The 12,984-nt window shown below is 38.6% G+C and overlaps 1 long non-coding RNA gene across 2 annotated transcripts in view; it reads left to right on the forward strand.

Moving 5' to 3' along the window:
• The first annotated feature begins 2,051 nt into the window (after positions 1-2,051).
• Positions 2,052-12,984, forward strand: part of LOC134345368 (uncharacterized) — a 40,953-nt gene continuing 30,020 nt past the window's right edge. For both annotated transcript variants that reach the window (XR_010017670.1, XR_010017671.1), the window contains exons 1-4: positions 2,052-2,571; positions 3,375-3,491; positions 7,567-7,723; positions 9,968-10,047. This is a non-coding gene — a long non-coding RNA (uncharacterized LOC134345368). The remainder of the gene's footprint in view (positions 2,572-3,374; positions 3,492-7,566; positions 7,724-9,967; positions 10,048-12,984) is intronic.

A 12,984-nucleotide genomic window follows, 5' to 3' on the forward strand; every position in this document is an offset into this window, starting at 1 on the left:
TGATGCTCTCCACTCAGTCCTGTCCCACTTAGGAAATAATGCCTCATATGTCAGGTTGTTGTTCATCAACTTCATCTGGACATTTAATGTAATCATCTCTCAGAGGCTGGTGGATAAGTTAGACTCGTTGGGACTCAACACCCTCCTCTGTAACTGGATCTTGGACACCTTGATGAAAAGACCTCAGTCAGTCTAAGTTGGAAGCAACATCTCAAGCTGTATCCCGCTGAGCACTGGTGCCCCCCAGGGCTGTGTGTTCAACCCGTTGCTGATCATGCTGCCAACCTCGACTGTACTGCCAAATTCAGCTCAAACTACATCATCAAGTTTACTGATGACACAACAGCAGCAGTGATGATTTGGCATATAGAAAGGAGGTAAAGATTCTTGTCAAATGGTATGAGAACAACCTGAATCTCAACATGGACAAGACAAAAGAGATGATTATGGACTTCAGGAAGGCACAGGTCAACCACTCTCCAATGGAGAGAGTGAAGAATGTAAAGTTCCTTGGTGTGCACATAACCAATCCACAACACATCCTCAGTTGTCAGAAAGGCACAGCACCGTCTACACTTTTTGAGGAGATTAAGGTGTGCAAGGCTCCCTGCCCCCAATCGAATAACTTTCTGCAGGAGCACCATTGAATCTGTCCTGTCTGGCTGCTTCATCGTGTGGTACAGAAGCTGCAAGGCATCGGACCACAAGACCCTACAGAGGATAGTAAAAACTGCTGGGAGGATCACCAGTGTCTACCCTCCCCACTATATGTGAGATTTACCAGGAATGTTGTACACAAAGGGTCCAAAGCATTGTTGAGGATCCCTACCACCCATCTCACCATCTTGTTGACCCACTATCATCAGGAAGGAGATACAGGAGTATCAGGGCTAGGACTGCCAGACTGGGTAACAGCTTCTTCCCTTAGGCTTTGAGACTAATGAATACTCTGTCACCACCAAGGTCTCGTTAATAAGATAGTGAGCTCTTTAATCTTTACTGTTTAACTGTGCTGCGCACTACATGTACTTTGAGTTATGTTATTAATTTAGTTCTGGTAATATTTTGTTTTATGTGCTGTCTGTGATATATGTTTTGTGGGTTCATTGTGGTCTGCAGGAATCTTGCTTCATTTGGTTATATATACGTATAGTCAGATGACAATAATCTTGACCTTGAACTTAAGCTTAATAGAGGTTTATAAGATTAAGAAAGGTGTAGATTGAGTAGACAGACAGTACCTTTTCCTCAGGGTTGAAACGTCTATTTCCAGAGGACATACATTTAAGGTAAGAGGGGTTAATTTCAAAGGAGATGTGAGGGGCAGGTTTTTTAAACAGAGAGTGGTGGGCGCCTGGAATGTGTTGGGCGGTGGTAGTGGCAAATGTATTAGGGATATTTTAAGAAATGTTCCGAAAAACGCATGAATGTGAGGAAAATAGAAGGATATAGCTATTGTGTAGGCAGAAGGGATTAGTTTAGTTGGCCATTTGATTACCAATTTAATTGGTTCAGCACAGCACAGTGTGCTGAAGAGCCTGTTTCTGTGCTGCACCCTTCTATATTTCATGTTCTAACCCAGAACTAGAGTGCATTCTTGAGAAATACCATGAAGAGTTGATGGCAGTGATTTGTGGAAACGTCAATATCTGCATGAATATCAGCCAATGGAATTTGCAGCAAATATTGAAAAAACCCACACAATTACATTTCCTCGGGCATGCTGGAGGTTAATTTGGATAGCCCCAAAACCTGTTGCAGGGATTCTGATGCAGTGTTAAACCACGTCAATTGATTGTAAAGCAGAGAGCATGCTGATATTGTGCTCCCTGCCAGTCCCAATTTCTATGCGCAGGCAGCATTAATCATGCACAAATCAGTAGCAGACACAATATTATAACTTGTTTGTTCTACTAAATAAACAACCATGACCCCAGACATGATAGCGTACAACCCAGAGATAGTGGAGGATTTTCCGCAGCTTATTAGCTTCTGGAATAGTTGCAATGAATTGTGACACTTCTACTGAGGAGAGGAGGAAAGACAAAACAGGGAACTATAGGCAAGTTGGATCGACATCAACCATTGGAATGATGCCAGAATCCATCACTAAGGATGTGATAATTGAAGACTCAGAAAATTATTGCATGTTTAGACAGAATCAGCATAGGTTTATAATGGGACACTTGTGTTTGATGAATTTAAGAGATCTTGAATACACAACTAGCAGAGTAGAGAGCAAAACAATTGGATGAAGTCCATGAGGATTTTCAGAAGGCATTAATAAGGAATAATTTTTAAAAAGTGGTTTTGAAAAAATGATGGCCAGTGGGATAAGGATGGACTGGAGCATGGATGGAACAGAAAGCAAAGGGTAGAAATTATTCAGCCTTCCCTTGTCAGTAAACGGTTACTACTTTGATGCTGCAGTGTTCAATGCTGGGCTCTCTGGAGTTCACAATTTGTATAAATGAGAAGATGAAAAGGCAGAGTCTCTCTTTTGTGTACCAGCATGAGAAGAGGAATGCAGGAGAATGGGCCTATACTCACAAGAGTTTGGAAGAGTGAAAGGTAAGCTCACTCAGACATATTAAGTTGGTTTGATTCTGGGATAGTTCTCAAGAGACTGGAAGGTAGCAAACGAACCAGTACTTAGGAAATCAGGGAGACAAAATAGTGAACCACTCACCAATTAGCCTGACACCAGTTTGCAGAAATATGCAGGAGACCATCATTAAAACAAAGAACTTTGAAAGTCACAGTATGATTGCACAGAATCAGCAGAACTTTCTAAGGGAGCATCCTATTTGATGAATTAAAAGGTTTTTTTTGTGGATGTAATTAATAGGCTAAATAAAGAAGCATGAGTGGACTGAGCAAATCTGGATTTACAGAAGCCTCTCCCTCTCAATGGGAAACAAGGCATGTAATTATGGCAAAATAAGTTAGCAACTCAGTGTTGAGATGAGGATAAATTATTTTATGCAGCAGGTTGTTATTCTTTGAATTTCCCTATTTCATACATGCAGTTATTGAAGGTTAGGAGGATTTCAAGGAAAGTGGAGCTGAAAGATAGAATTACCTATGACCTTATTTAATGATGGAACAGGCTTGAAGGACCTACAACTACTTTTAATTCCGTTACACCATCTTCTCCCATCCCCTCTTTAAGGGGTACATCACATGTCCGGAGTAGGTGCTGGCAGTACGCAACAAATGAAGTAAGCTTAGAAAAAGATAAGGGGAGCTTTTCTGTGGAGAGGATAGAGTGGAAGCAGAATAACACACAGCATTGAGGGCTCTGTCAACCATCATCTAGGAAACCCTGTTGCAGGATTTAACCTGAAAAGTTGACAATTTCTTCCCTCCTACAGAAGTTGCTTGACCTGCTGAGTTCTCCCAAGTTACAGAAAAAGGTGCAAAAGTAAATAGAACAAATAACGAGGCAATGTTTATGGGTTTACGATTCGTTTAAAGATCTGATGTCCGAGGTAAAGAACCTTTTCGTGAGTTACTGAGTAGTAATGGCAAGAGTATGACTGCAAAAGTATGTTGGGCCCAGGATTATCCTCTGAGATGTTGACAGCCAGCAATGTGAAGCTGCTCCCCCTTTCTACTGCTGATCCTTAAGCGGGGACTGATGTGTGCTTTCCTGATGAAGTATACGATCGCTTCCTTGGTTTTGATGACATCTGAAATTAAGTCCAAGGGGGCTACCTGTAAAATGGGATTCTGCTCCGTAATCTGCTTGTTGAAACAGTGCAGGAAACCAAAAAAGAATGGTTGGAATGGGAGTAGGATGGAGGATTTTGCTGACAAATATCTGGAAGCCTATGGTGACAACTGCAGAATGAATAAAGCTGCTCTGCATATTTAATTTAACCATTTAATATATATTCATGCTATAATTCACTGCTTTATTCTCTATTATTATGTACCGCATTGAACTGCTGCTGCAAAGTCAACAAATTTCACAATATATGCCAATGATATTAAACCTGATGTTGATTCTGTAATGAAATCATCCAATCTGCATTTGATTTCACTAATGTGGAGATCACATTTGTAAACAACAAGTATAATAAATGGAAAGTGCAAGTAACTCAGGGAGTCACGGAGGTATTGATCTTTCTTGGAATATTGAAAGGTGAGAGGAGACAATACGTCTAGTGGTGGATTATTACTTGGAACAATAAACAGAACATTAAGGATGGTAAAAATTATACTGATGACCCATTGCTGGCAACGTGATAGGTGAGGAGCCTTGTCATTGCCCACAGAGGAGAGAGCAGAAATGTGGGGTATGGAACAAAGACTGTGTAAAAGGGAGCTACTGATAGACAAAGAAAGATGTCTGAGGATCACTTTTGTGGAAATGAAATGTAATTATCTATCTTTGAAAAGAGGGCCTCTGTATCCTCTTTAATTCTGACTAGCACATGTTAGTACAATTCTCACCAAAAATATGGTTGATATAAGTTTCAGTATAATATGCTTCTTGCCATTTACAAAAAAAAAGCGCAGGCCACAAGTTCAAACTACGGGAGATATCTCATGGAGATTTAGCAGTAGATACACACTCAGTGATCACTTTAGTAGGTATACTTGAACACCTGCTCGTTAATGCAAATATCTAATCAGCCAATCAGTGGCAGCAACTCAATGCATAAAAGCTTGCCGGCATGGTCAAGAGGTTCAGTTGTTGTTTAGACCAAACATCAGAATGGGGAAGAAATGTGATCTAAATTACTTTGACCATGGAATGATTGTGGGTGCCAGACGGAGTGGTTTGAGTATCTCAGATATTGCTGATCTTCCGGGATTCTTACACACAACAGTCTCTAGACTAGAATTTACAGAGAATGGTGCCAAAGACAAAAAAATGCCCATTGAGTGCAGTTCTATGGACAAAAATGCCCTATTAATGAGAAAAGACAGAGAAGAATGGCCAGACTGGTTCAAGCTGACAGGAAGATGACAGTAACTCAAATAATCACACGTTACAACAGTGGTGTGCAGAAGAGCATCTCCGAATCCACCATGCTTTGAAGCTAGGAATGGATAGGCTGCAGCAGCAGAACAGTACAGACATACACTCAGAGGCTACCTAATAAAGTGGCCACTGAGTGTAGCTGAAGGTTCTGGTGTAGTCCCTTTTTAAAAAAAAAGGGGCTTCCCAATAAATATACCGAGAAGAAATCATCCTTAGTACAGGAAATCAGGAAATCAGAAAATCCTTTCCAGCTGCCTAACATCCAGATCTGTCTAGAAAGCTATACCTTGCAGTCCTTGCTCCTGGAAAGCTTTTTTTTTCTCCGACTTCACGCGTCCCTGGAGTAGCACATTCCAGAGGACACATCCAGGTGTTGCTGAGCTTTAACAGAAGAGCTCTGAAACTATGAGTGGAATTCTCCTGCACTGCCTGCCACAGCTGTCACTGCCTTTTGTTTCTATACATCCTCATATTCTGCCAGCTACAGTCATGTCCCATTTTTGAATCAATGACAGACAGCTCCCACAACTCGACCACCTGGCCTGTATCAATAGGCAAAAACCACAAAGCCCTGAGGACCTGAGCCAGATGGAAACGAAAATTCAGCAGCAACAGTCATCAAAAGCACTTAAACATTACAAAGTTGTTGTAGTTGCATAGAGAACTTTGGTATCATTTACCGACAGGTCAGCACTTTGAGGAGAGGTAGCTAAACCTGCAGGGGATGGTGTTAACACTTTCTTACTAATAACCTATTATGTAAACTCTGACAAATATGTTGCATGATTTTAAGTTGGAAATGCTATTGTTGCGGAAAGAGAGAACCAATAATTTTTTTGTGTATAAGGAAACAAAACAAGATTTTTTAAAATTGATTTTATGGCCAACACACTGATATTTAAGGCACAGCTTTGTGTTTCACCCAACAGTTTTCAAAGACAAATTTCTAAGCATGCATGATCTCTAAGATCAAGAATTGTGATTACTGAAAGTATAGTGTTTCTTTTTAATAGCCGCCACTAAGATGATGTGCCAAGTTATTTTACAACCATACAACTAATGCCACATTCTACAATGGCCAATTACTTTTAGGAAACTGATACAGTTATTTTCTCTTTCAGCTAACCCATTTCTCTTAAAACATAAATAGCTACTAGTATTAAATAGCCCAACTCCATTTTTCATAAAAGAAGTTTGCAAATTGTGTAATTATGGGTTGAAAGATTTGTATCCACTTGTGCACTTTCTAACTTGCATAATACAAGACTGCTAAATGAATCAACAAGAACATTCAGTAGCAAAGTTAAGATCATTTAGACAATTAATTGAGGTCATAACACATGGAGCATTTGATTGATTTCCTGGTATTACGTGACTAATTTTCTCAGGTTTGTTTGTTAAACCAGTGTTCCAGGTTGAGTGGTTATTTACTACCCCATCTTGTAGCCAAGATAGGTTTCGGATTCACAGCTGGGAAATGTCAAAGTGCACAGGGCTTTGCCTTCTACCATTCCTATGTGAGGTATATTATGGGATAAATAAGCTGAAGTGGGCAGGGACCTGCTTTACTGCAAATTCCATCTTCCAGTAATGCCCCCCCCCACTCCCCACTTCACTATTTCCTATCCACTTTCCCCACTCTCATGTTATCTCCTTGCCCACCCATCCGCCCATCACCTCTCTCTGGTGCTCCTCCCCCTCCATTTCTTTTCTTTCTTCCATGGCCTTTTATCTCTTTCACCAATCAACTTCCCAGCTCTTTGATTCATCCCTCCCCCTCCAAGTTTCACCTATCCTCTGGCGTTTCCTTCTCCCTTCCCCCCACCTTTCAAATCAAATACCCAGCTTTTTTACCAGTCCTGCCGAAGGGGTTTCGACTGTGCTTTTTTCTGTAGATGCTGCCTGGCTTGATGAGTTCCTCCAGCATTTTTTGTGTGTTGCTCTTAACCATAGATGATGTTCCACTTCAAAAAAATTTCACAGTATAAACATAGTGGATGACGATTAAACACAGTAACATTTAAAGCGTTCTAAGAGCAAACTATATTTCAGAATCAGAATCAGGTTTATTATCACCGGCACGTGATGTGCAATTTGTTAACTTAGCAGCATCAGTTCAATGCAATACATAATCTAGCAGAGAAATTCTTTTTTAAAAAAATGATAAATAAACAAATAAATAAATAAATCAATTACATATATTGAATATATTAAAAAGGTGCAAAAACTGAAATACTCTATATTTAAAAAAAGTGAGGTAGTGTCCAAAGATTCAATGTTCATTTAGGAATTGGTTGGCGGAGGGGAAGAAGCTGTTCCTGAATCACTGAGTATGTGCCTTCAGGTTTTCTGTACCTCCTACCTGATGGTAACAGTGAGAAAAGGGCATGCCTTGGGTGCTGGAGGTCCTTAATAATGGACACTGCCTTTCTGAGAAATCACTCCCTAAAGATGTCCTGAGTATTTCGAAGTTTATTTAAGTAGTTCAAAATTTATCTACTTGATATTATGTTATCATTTGATTTTTTACGTTACTTACCACGTATTGTTATTGATACATGTCATGTAAATAGGTTGGTTATAGGTTAGATAACGAACCATGTAAAAGGATTCATATGTGCTCTGAAAATTTGATGTACAATGAACATACCAGAATTTGAATCATGAAGGGAAGTTGGACCCCATTGCAAAAAGGAATTACCTTAATAAGACGGAATGAATGAAATGAAGGTATGAAATCATGTCAGATCTTTATTTCTAACTCATATTATAACTATAATGTTCTATTATAGTGCGTTCTTAACTTACACCTATAATATACATGATACTCAGCAAATAGGCTAATGCTCCATTAATAACCTAAGGGCATATTTTGTGATCAGACTTTTGAGTGATGGAGAACAATTCAAGATGTGTTGACCTCTGCATCCAACTTCTGTGCTCCTGTTGCAGAAAGCTTTTTACTGAGGGAGTTGATTTGCAAAACCCAACGTAATAATGAAAGTTTACTTCTCCAATCCCAGAGTTTTCCGTTTTCCCAAATTTGCAGCTGTTCTTTTTGCAGTGAAGAATAATTTTTAAAAAAATCAGATCTTTCAAAAATAATTTCAATGCAGCTGCACAGAAACTTTACTATGATGGAGTATGCCAATAACACATTACTGAGCTCTCAAGGACACAGTGTCAGTGAAAGACTTTTTTTTACCTGACTAAGTTAAATTCTGTGAATGATATTAAGCAATGGTAGGATAAATGATTTGTAAATTTAATTCTAAACCGGGGTGCATTGCCAGTTCAGATTTGTAAATCCCCATACACTTTTTACCACTCTTTGCAATAGATGACAAACAGCTGGGCAAAAAATTAACTTTGCATGGAGAGCTGGTTTGTACATTTTGGGCAGAATTTTAATTCAGGATTATAATTCAACAAGAAGTACTTGTCTGTCCACAATTGCTGAAAAAAATATCCTGCTGGACAATGTAACATTTCTATCTGGACAAAAATTGAGTAATTTAAAAATAAAATAATGCACAAAAAGAGTACTGAAAAACGTCTATATTTGCAAGCATACTCAGATAAGCCTTTTATTTTACTACATTCAGAGTGGAGTTAGCTGGACTGGATCAAATTGGTCTTTGGAGACCTAAATTCCTGATATATTGAGCTGGTTAGGCACATGGGTTTATTCAAAATGAAACAGATGCGTATCCTAATTGCTGACACAAAATATACAGCAGGCGTCTCAAATACTGGTACCACATCCAAATATTGAGTTTATGACGTATTCAATAGAAATATTGGGTTATAGCTTCTAAAATCTCCACAGAGAGTCAAGCTGGTGTTGCTGTTAGGAAATACAGGAGTGGCACTCAAATTTCACCCCATTATGCAGATTATAATTCTCATTTCAATCATACACACAAGGATATGAGGGTTGGGGGTGCATGTAAACACAGTGCAATGGCATAGTTTTCATCTCTATTCCTCAATATGTTGGTATTGATTATCACATGTACTTTGAAAATATAGCCACTGAATAGTTACATTTTAACAAAATATTAGATTTATATAGTGCATTTTCAAATCTGCAGGACATTCCAAAGAGTTTCTCAGTCAATTAATTATTTTGAAAAATAGCAACTACTTGTTTATAATCTCTGCAATACTGCAGGGATAATGCATAAAGTGTTCAAAAATGTGATATTATGATAAGATTATCTAAGGTGCTGATACTTTATATCATGATATTGCACTATTGATATTTTATCAAAATATTTCTATATGAAAAATAAGAATGTTGATGGCATAGACAGGTAGGGAAAAACTGACCACAAAGCACATTTTAGAGAAAAAAAAGTTGAAGCTATTCTTTGCAACTGATGAGTTTTAGGAACAGGAGAAAATCGAAAGACTTCCAGAGTTAATACTAAAGTAAACAAAATAAAACTCAATTGTCTGTTAAAAGATGTACATATCTTACTGTTGTTAGAAAATATGATGAAAATAAAAAGAAACCTGGTCATATTCAGAAGATTAAAGCAGTCGCTTGATATGACACAGATATCTATCTCAAGAAAGTCTCCAAGAGGAAAGGATCAGTGAGATTTTCGACAGGGATAAAATCATTGTGATGTAAATATAGTGGATGGTGCAGAAAGAAATTTCAGGGGGCGTAAAAAAGGAGAAAATGCAAAGAAGTATGTGGCAGATAAAATTTATCAGCTTTGTTTAGAAATAAATGTTTTCAATATCAAGAAAAAAATTTATAACATTAATGACCAGCAATTATAGGTTGGATGGATAGTTCACTTTTATAAAATTTCTAAACAGAAGTTGATGGATGCTAAGTAGATTAAAAAAATATATATCCAAACAGTTATAATGGAAATGCACGAACAATCTTAAAAAATATAAAACACTTAATTATTTGTATACTTTCTTTTTATTATTCCCATAATAAATCCAATCTAGAGTGGATATTACCTTTGAAATCCTGACATGGTGCAAGACATCTTCCCCCAGTGGAGACAGACGGCACAACAGATGGAAAGGTACAGTGCACATGAAGTATACATAGGCAGCTTCTGTGATACACATGGACATAGGAATTTGAAATGGTGATATAAAAATAAGAACAGTATGGTTAACTTTAATTTGGGAACTGAACCTCATCTTTGCTTGTGGCCTCTAACCCCATTTCAGCTAAAGACTACATTTAGTCTTGACTCTTCATGAGCAATGCTATGGTGATCAATTAGAATTCTATTAAAATCCTGGATGGTTATTGGAAAAGACAAGAAGCACTTCCTTATGTTAAAACTCACATAAAGCATTCTGCCTTTTACCCCAATTCCTTCTTTCTTTTAAGAAAAGGAAAGTCTGCCTCTTTCACCTGCCCACAGCAAGAACATTACCATGGCTCAAAATGACAGACATCTGGTTTGCTTTATTTCATAATGTCTCTTGAAGTTGATAAGCAACATTTTAAGTACAGATGAATGAACCTCAACTTAGCTGCTGAATCGTGACTAACCTTGAAGCAATTCTGCATACAAGGTTGTTTAGTTTTTTAATAAAAACTGAAAGCATATATGTGGACGTGATTTACATGAAGGTTAAAAACTATGAAAAGCTGAGATCAGACTATTAAAATTAATGAGTAACTTCGCAGGGCCTGGTAAGCTGAGGTTGTAGTAGAGCCTTTCCATAATTGGATTGCATTCAAAGATTAGTTCCAAAACTGATGTAAGCTGCCACTTCATACCAACCTAAACTGAATTTACTATGAGAATGCAATCAGTTTTGTTTCAGTGGTGTTAATGGTTATCAGTGTGGGAAAAACCACAAATAACATTTGAGGTTAAATTTATAATTTTTTTTTGGTTTACAACTACTTTTGACTATTCATCTCATCCCTCACCTCCATTCAAGGCCCCAAACAGTCCTTCCATGTGAGGCAACACTTCACCTGCAAATCTGTTGGAGTCGTCTATTGTGTCTCTCATGGATGCTCTCAGTGCAGCCTCCTCTATATTGATGAGATCCGTTGTAAACTGGGGGACCACATCGTCGAACACCTCCACTCCATCTGCCAAAAGTGGAACTTCCCATTTGCCAAATGTTTTATTTCCAATTCCAGTTCCCATTCCGATATGTTAGTCCATGGCCTCCTCTTGTGCCACAATGAGACCACCCTCAGGGTGGAGGAGCAACACCTTATATTCTGTCAGGGTGGCCTCCAACCCATCTAATGGCATGAGTATTGATTTCTCCTTCTGATTAAAAAAGTACCCTCCCCTTTCCCACTTCCTCTATTCCCTACTCTGGCTTCCTGCCTTTTCTCACCTGCCTATCACCTCTCCTTGGGTTTCCCTGCTCCTTCCCTTTCTCTGATGATCCACTCTCCTCTCCTATCAGATTCTTTCCTCCACAGCCCTTTATCTTTTCTACGCACATAGCCTCACCCATCACCTTCTAGCTATCCTCCTTCCCCTCCCCCCCCACCTTTTTATTCTGTCGTCTCCCCTCTTCCTTTCCAGTCCTGAAGAAGGGTCTCGTCCTGAAACATTGACTGTTCATTTATTCATTTCCGTGGATGCTACCTGACCTGCTGAGTTTCACAACACTCATGTGATAATATAATTTACAGGTCTCAGGGGGGAAAATGCTGAATTTTTGAAGATGGGAACAATTATAAAATCATCTTTTTTTCCTCCGAGTAAACCTGTGACCCTGGGCATGGAATGCCTTCAGAGCTTTGTTTTTAACCCATTGGGTTAATCCAGCTGCTTGAGAAAGGCCCCTTTCCTTTGTAATATGATCTGTGCAGGAATATGAAGAGGCAATTTCAAAAAAGGAAAGAACATTTTTTAAGGAAACAACATAGGAGTTGAAGATACTAATTGATAACATTTTAAATAGACCAGTTTTATGTAATTTTCCACAATTCATTTAGCTTGTTGGCAGATTTTTGTCTGAAACTTATGAGAAATATTTCATTTGCACTACAAGGCTTGAACCAGCCTGCCATCATAATGACTCAGCTTCATATCACCTCATTTGCCTATTTAGATTTTACCCACCCACATATAAGAATCATCTAGAGGCTTTAAAAGTAAGCATTGTATCTTGGAAAATTACTTAATATACCACAGAGACTCAGTTAGATTCCAAACTTGGCAGCACCACCTCTTGAATTATCTCCTTGTCCATTTAAATATTTTTAAGTTGTTCCTGTGCTTTCCCAAGCCAACTCGTCACCAGATTCCTCAATTTAATAAGTAAGGATTTCAGTAAGAAAAATTTCCAGGAAGCATCTAGGCAAGCACTTGATTTGCCAAGGCATGGAATAATTACGATCAAAGACTGCAGCCAGCATTGGCAGAAGAGCAGCAAGCAGGCACAGAATCTGAGAACGACGAAACACCCCCTGAAGAGCAGCTGGGACAGAGCAGGAGGAGGACAATGGTGATCACTGGTAAAGTTGCAGTTCAAATGATCATTTTGCAGGTAGAGTAGGAAAACATGGTTTGCTTGAATTAATCCACCATAGAGTGATGATTTTATACTTTGTACTTTATACTTCATTGTCGCCAAACAATTCATACTAGAACATACAATCATCACAGCGATATTTGATTCTGTGCTTCCTGCTCCCTGGATTACAAATATTAAATATTAAAAATAGTAAAAATTAGTAAATATTAAAAATTTAAATTATAAATCATAAATAGAAAATAGAAAAATGGAAAGTAAGGTAGCGCAAAAAAAAAGAGAGGCAAGTCCGGATATTTGGAGGTTACAGCCCAGATCTGGGTCAGGATCCGTTCAGCAGTCTTATCACAGTTGGAAAGAAGCTGTTCCCAAATCTGGCTGTACGAGTCTTCAAGCTCCTGAGCCTTCTCCCGGAGGGAAGAGGGACGAAAAGTGTGTTGGCTGGGTGGGTCGTGTCCTTGATTATCCTGGCAGCACTGCTCCGACAGCATGCG

The sequence above is a fragment of the Mobula hypostoma genome, chromosome 4 (genome assembly GCF_963921235.1).
Source record: "Mobula hypostoma chromosome 4, sMobHyp1.1, whole genome shotgun sequence".
NCBI lineage: Eukaryota > Metazoa > Chordata > Chondrichthyes > Myliobatiformes > Myliobatidae > Mobula > Mobula hypostoma.